The following is a 6,134-nucleotide window of genomic DNA, read 5'->3' as shown; positions in this document are numbered from 1 at the left end:
TGTCGTGGTGTAGCCGCAGACGCGGCTGTCAGTGAACGTGGCGAGACGGACGGATGCGCGGAGGGGCGGGGGCGGCGCATTTCGCCGGTGCCGTGCCGTGCCTGAAAGCCGCGTGGTCGCTGTGTTGTTGGTGGCGTGGGGGCGAGGAGAGTACCGTACGGGTGTGCTTGTGCGCCGGAAATGGCACACTGCGCCCGCCCGTCTTGGAGGCTGATGGCTGTGGTGTGGAAATGGGGCGCGGTGATGTTGAAGCAGTTGAAGAACAGAAAAGAAACCAAGAAAACGGAAGGCGTGATGCGGCGGTGGTGGTGAGAGCGGGAAAAACAAAAGAAAAAAAAAAAAAAACAACAAAAAAAAGAAGGAAAAACAACAAGAAACAAAAAAGAAAACAAAAAGTCTATCAATATTAAAATGTAAATGGAAATGGACCCAGGTATAACCTCCCTGCACAAATAGCAGAGAGTCCGATGATAATAAAAATGTGCCTGAATGTTAACGTCCCTACAAAACAAACCCAACGATAATATTAATGAAAGAGTGAACCGTATGTAACATTGCAACAGACATAATGAAACCTGATAAATTGTATAAGGGCAGCAGCGTTGACCTTTGGCCCTGTATTCAGAATAAAAAGAGCCAAAGATCGTTACCCCAATGAAAAAGACACTGAAACACGTATGTAACATAGTAGCGATGGCGAGACATTGTAGCATCTGTGACCAGAGAGTTTGCGCTGGACTGCGCGAGTGTTGCGAGCGGTTCTCAGTCAGTCAGTCAGTCAGTCAGTCAGTCTGTCAGTAGTCGTTGCGAGTCCGTAGCTCTGTGTAGTTGAGGGCTGTACTCTGTCAGTAGTCGTCGCGTGCAGTACGCTAATAGTCGTCATGCAGAGCGGTCGGTCAGTAGTAGCAGCCGAGTGCGGTTGTGTGATGTAGGCGGTCGGCAACACTGGTCAAGATGGTGAATAAGGTATACTGTTAATTAATATAATCATTAGATAATGAAAAATTTTATTTATTGTAACTATTCTCCAACAAGTCCCCCAATAATAATTTTTATTTCAAAAGCATTTTTTCAAAAATTTAATTTTTTATTGAACTAAAGATTTCGTTGCACTTCCCATTTCACTCCACTTCTTTAAAAGAAAAATTCCACTAAAATCACAAAAAAAAAGAGAATATTATTATTTGCAATGCAGTTCCTCCAAGCGGTGCGCAACAACAAGAGCAGATATGTGACATCCATTTATTCGGAGGTAAGACTTTAATTCTGATTGTTTTGCACAGGGCCAAAGACCGATATTTCGGTTTAATTGAAGTTTCTTGTCACTGAACGGACTTTTGTAAATGTTGTGTGAAGACTTTATATTTGAGTCAGATTGCGAATTTCACATTTTTGTTGCCATTTTCAATACCTCTCATTGTGGGCGAGGTTACAATTAGCGCAATGTCCATTAGCATCCGTAAATAACATTGTCCATTATTTTAAATTTTGCTGGGAGGTTACAACACACACACAAAAAAAAAAAAAACAAAAAATTGCATTTATATCCGCTCCTCAATTGTAGATACCCCTTACACAGCTGTGTGCAATGAATGAGTGCTGGCTGGTAATTAATTGCACTCCTTGGAGGGAAATGCCATAGGAAGTAGTCTTTAAAAAGTGAATGTTTTTCGTTAAGAGACAAAAGTTACTTTAGAAAAAAAGTAATAGTGGGGCTTTTGTTGTTGAACAAAAGAAGTACAATGAACATACGTTATCAGATTTGCGCAATGCAGCGTCACACCACCTTTTGATTATAACACAATATACTATACATCGTCCCGAACCGTGACCAGAGTCGCGAGACGAGCAGAGCACGCCGCCGACGCCCGCTCAGTACAACCGTCCACCCGCTACTACTGTCGACCGACTACTACCTCTCCCGACTCGCGCTACAATATATATATAACAACTGTTCCTGGCGACCCGGTGCGTGCCACTACTGTCGTCTGGCGCGGTCCAAGCGCCGACTAGCAGCGATAAAGAACTCTCTGGTCAGACAGAGATGCTGTCATGCCTCGCCATCGCTCTGGTAATGAATACATACGTGTTGCAGCGTGCGTACCACCGGAACACGCAGTGGCGGAGCCAAAGACTGTGTTGTCGAGGTCGAGTGCGAGCGGGAAGAGAGGCAGCGTCGGCACGGAGATGCAAGCGAGCGCGAGACGCACGGGGGCTGCGGCGTGGCGCGTTTGCGGTCGGCGCCTTTGGTGGCAACGGCCGGGACAAGCAGCGGTGTATGGTGTGGTGCGGGGCGGACAGGGGCGGAGGCGGCGCGACGACGGCATGGGGGCGAAAACGGGACGGGGGACGGCGGATGTTGAGAGGCGTCACGCGCGGACAGGACACAGACACAGAGACACACAGATTGGAAAGGGAGGGTGCGCGGTAGTAGTTGGGAATGTGCGTACCGTGCGGGATGGGAGTGGGCGAGGAACACGGTCGTGGCCCCTGTTTTGGGTGCGTGTGATGACGTCGGTGTGTTGTGGGAAGGGAAGGTGCTGTGGCGGCGGCGCGTAATGGGCGTAGGCCGAAAAGAGAAAGGAACGTGGGCAGTGTGTTGGCAAGCGTCGGTTCGACTGCGACGTTGATGGGCAGGGCAGGGCAAGGTTAATGGTGGTAGGAGTAGGCGTGTGGGCGCAAAAAATCTGCCGCTGCAGGCGGTGCCGTAACCGCCATGGCGGGAAGGAGAGAGGGCCAAAGAAAGAAAGAAAGAAAGAAGAAAACAAAAAAAAAAAAAAAAAAGGAGGGGGGGGGGGGCGAAAGTGGAGAGGCGGTGGTGTGAGAAGGGCGGGGGCGGAAGGAAGGCAGGAAGGACAAGAGGCGAGGCGACGGCTTGCTTTGTGTATCGGTCGGTCTCTGGCTATGCTTCGTTTTCTGCAGCAGGGTCGGTGCGCGGCGTGGCTCGCGGCAGTGGGAACGCCTGGTGGCTGGACGGCCAGCAATGCGGTTGGATGGGCGGCCACAGCACCGCACCTGTGCCCGAGGAGGAGACGCTGGCGGCGGGCCCTGAGGTGAGGCCGGCTCGGCTGGGGCTGTGGATGTGTAGGTGTGCGCCGCTGCTGCAACAACGAGTAAAACGCGAGAAGGAGGGATGGCGGTAGAGAGAGAAAAAAAAAAAAAAAGGTCGTGTTGTGTTGATGCGCAGGCAGACGCGTACAGAGGGACGAGCCCGGTCTGCAGCAGGGTGTGGCCGTGCCGAGTGCAGAGCAGCGGCGGCTCGGTTCGGTTCGGCCCGGCCCGGCGGGCCGCGCTGTTGTCGCGGACGTGAGCGCCCCCTGGCGGGTGGCCGGAGGCGGCGCGGCGTGTTGGACGTGTGGCTGGTGGCAGTGCACAATTTGCGAGTGGCTGGCGGTTGGCGCGTCGGGCGGCGGAGAGGTATGTGTTGCGGGCGCCCTTTGCTGCGCTGCGTCGTTGCGTGTGCCGTACAGGGCGGGCGCTTGTCGACTGTGTGGGCGGTGTGGCGAATTGGCGTGAAACGGCTGCCGAGAGGTGTGTGGTAGCGAGCCGGTGGGTGGTGTCAGTGCGAAGGGGAATGTGCGTGCGTTTGGCGGTTTCGGTGTGCTTTTTGCGGCGTGAGAGTGGGAATTAGTGGGGCCGGCTGTTGTGTTGGTTCCTTGTGTCTTGTGTCGCGTAGCTTGATGGCAACGTGGAAGGACGCCGGTTTCGTTTCGAGCCTTGCGTGTGGTTGTCGACGTTGACTGGTTGGCGTGTGCCGATGCACGTGCATGTGTGGGTCGCGAGTGCGTTTTTGGCTGGCTGTGTGTGTGTGTGTTTTGGGGGGGAAGGGGGAGGCGGTGGTGAAAGTGCAGTCGTTGCCACGGGCGTCGTCGGGTGGGGCTGGGGCTGGGGCTGTGCGTCGTGGCGGAAAGGTGGTAGGTTGCGGGAAGCGAGCCCGTCGTTGACGGTGTCGCGTGAGTTGTGAATCGAGTGGGGCGCGGGGCGCGGGACAGGAGCAGCGTGCCGCTGCGTCGTGGTCGTCAGCAGAGGCTGTGCGTGTGCTTGTCCTTTTTGTGGGCGGTTCGTGCGAGGCGTTTTTGTTTTGTGTTGCCCTAGTTGTTAGTTTATTTTGTTTGTGTTTGTTATTTTGAGACGACGACTGGTTGGTGGCGTGCGCGCGAAGTGGCGGTGTGCGCTTCCCGTGTCGTTTGTGTTGTTTGGTTTTTTTGTTTTTGTGTGTGTTTTTTTTTTTTTTTTTGCACTGGGCCCCGGTGGGTGGGTGCGTGTGTGTCGATTGCCGGCTGGCGAAAGGTGCGCCATCGGCGGGGTGGGTCGCCGGCACAAGTAGAGGCGGCGGCGTTGTTGCTGTTGTTGTGTGGTGTTTGTTTTGTTCGGCTGTGTCGGCGAGCTGTGTTGCGGTGCGTGTGAATGGTGGTGCAAAAGTGCTGGCGTTGGGGCTGCGACTGCGACGGCGGCGAGCCGCGGGCGCGCCATTGATAGTGATGTTGTGAACAGCGGCTGTGTACGGTAGTGGTGTTGTTGTAGCACGACGTGCATCCGGGCCGGCGCGGAAAGCGCAGTTGCGGGCGGTTGCCCTTCGGTGCCAGCCATGTCGCGTGAGCGGCGGGTTGCTCTGGTGTCGACACGTGGTGCTCTGGGTTGTTGTGTGGTGCCCTTTGGCCGGTGGGGGTGGTTCGCGTGTGTCTCGTTCGCGCTCGGTGTCTGGTCGTGGTCGTGCTGCTCCCCCGTCTGTCGGCGGTTTCCGACGTCGTCTGTACGTTTTTGTTCGTTTGCGGCGTGCCTGCCGACGTCGTCCCGTCGCGACCTTTCAACCGAAAGTGTGGCGCCCGAAGGTGAACGAACGTAACCCTGACCTCGGCGCTTTACGCTGAGCCGAGCGAACCGAACCGAACCTAACCTGTGGTGTGGCGAGGTGAGCTCAGCCTGTGAGCCCCTAACGTCTACGTAAGGTAAGCTGTCCGGCTCACGCCTCACGTTTGAACGCTTTTTCAACCTACGTTTGACGCTTCTTAACCTAGCACTGACCCCTTAACCTAACGTGTAACCTAACGTAACCTAACCTAACCTAACCTAACCTCTGACGCCTGACGTGTTTGAATGCTTAACCTAAGTTTGACGCTTAACCTAACCCAAGTCCCCTTAACCTAACCCACGTCCACCTAACCTAACCTAACGTAGACGTGTAAACGTAATGTGTAACGCGTAACGTGTAACGTGTAAGGTCGGCTGTCGTGTGTGCTTGACGGCAGATTGGGTTGGTCTGTAGATTCGGATTGCGGTTTGCCTCGGTCGAGGGGTTGGGTCGGAAGCGGCGAGGGGCGGCGGCGCCTGTTGCGCAGGCGGCGTCCGTTTGCGGCGGGCAATTGTTGAGAAACGGCTGTGAATGTTGGCGGGCGAGAGGAGGAGGACGGCGCGCGATGTGGCCCGACGGCTGCGGGCCGATCGGGAAACGGCGGGAGGGCGACGGAAGGCGATGGGGCGGCGGAGGCGCGTTTGCACGGCCGTCATCGCCGCACGCCTCGGCTTGTGTGGCTGTGGCGCCGGCCGCGCTGGCCGGGCTGCCGCGGCGACGGTGTGGGAGTTTTGCCGAAGGTTTGGCCATTGTGGCGGGTCGTCGGCTGGGGCTGTGGGGGCGGCATTTGGGCGGGGGCGGCGATTCTCGGCGGGCCGACCCAGGCTGTAGCGCGCGGTAGCTGCAGTTTGGCCGTGGTTTGCGGCGCTGCCGTGGCGACTGGTTGGCGACTGTGGTGTGGCTGTGTGTAGCCCCATCCTCGGTGGTTTGAAAGGCGCGGGCGGTTGTGGCGCAGGTTTGGGGCTGCTCCGCACAGGCTGTCGGACGTTGGGCGGTAGCAAGCGCTCCAGCCCACATTCTGCTGGCTTCTCGAGGCAGCTATGTAATGAAGGGTTTACTACTTAGCATTTCCTTCTTCATGGGGTCACGTAGGACGGTAGGTTCTGGACTTCTGGATTTTGGTATTGATCAGATGTGTTTGTGGGACAGTAGATGGTAACTTCTATGTGCCAAAGATGAACAGATGGGGGCGAGGCCCCGGTGACCTAAACGTCAAGCAGTGCGAGGGGACGCCTATGCGGCCCGCGCCGTTGGTGTGGTTCCCCCAGTCGCCTGATGAGGG

The sequence above is a fragment of the Schistocerca piceifrons genome, unplaced genomic scaffold (assembly GCF_021461385.2).
Source record: "Schistocerca piceifrons isolate TAMUIC-IGC-003096 unplaced genomic scaffold, iqSchPice1.1 HiC_scaffold_913, whole genome shotgun sequence".
Taxonomy (NCBI): domain Eukaryota; kingdom Metazoa; phylum Arthropoda; class Insecta; order Orthoptera; family Acrididae; genus Schistocerca; species Schistocerca piceifrons.
The sequence above is the reverse complement of the archived record's forward strand: the minus strand, read 5'-3'. Positions refer to the sequence as shown.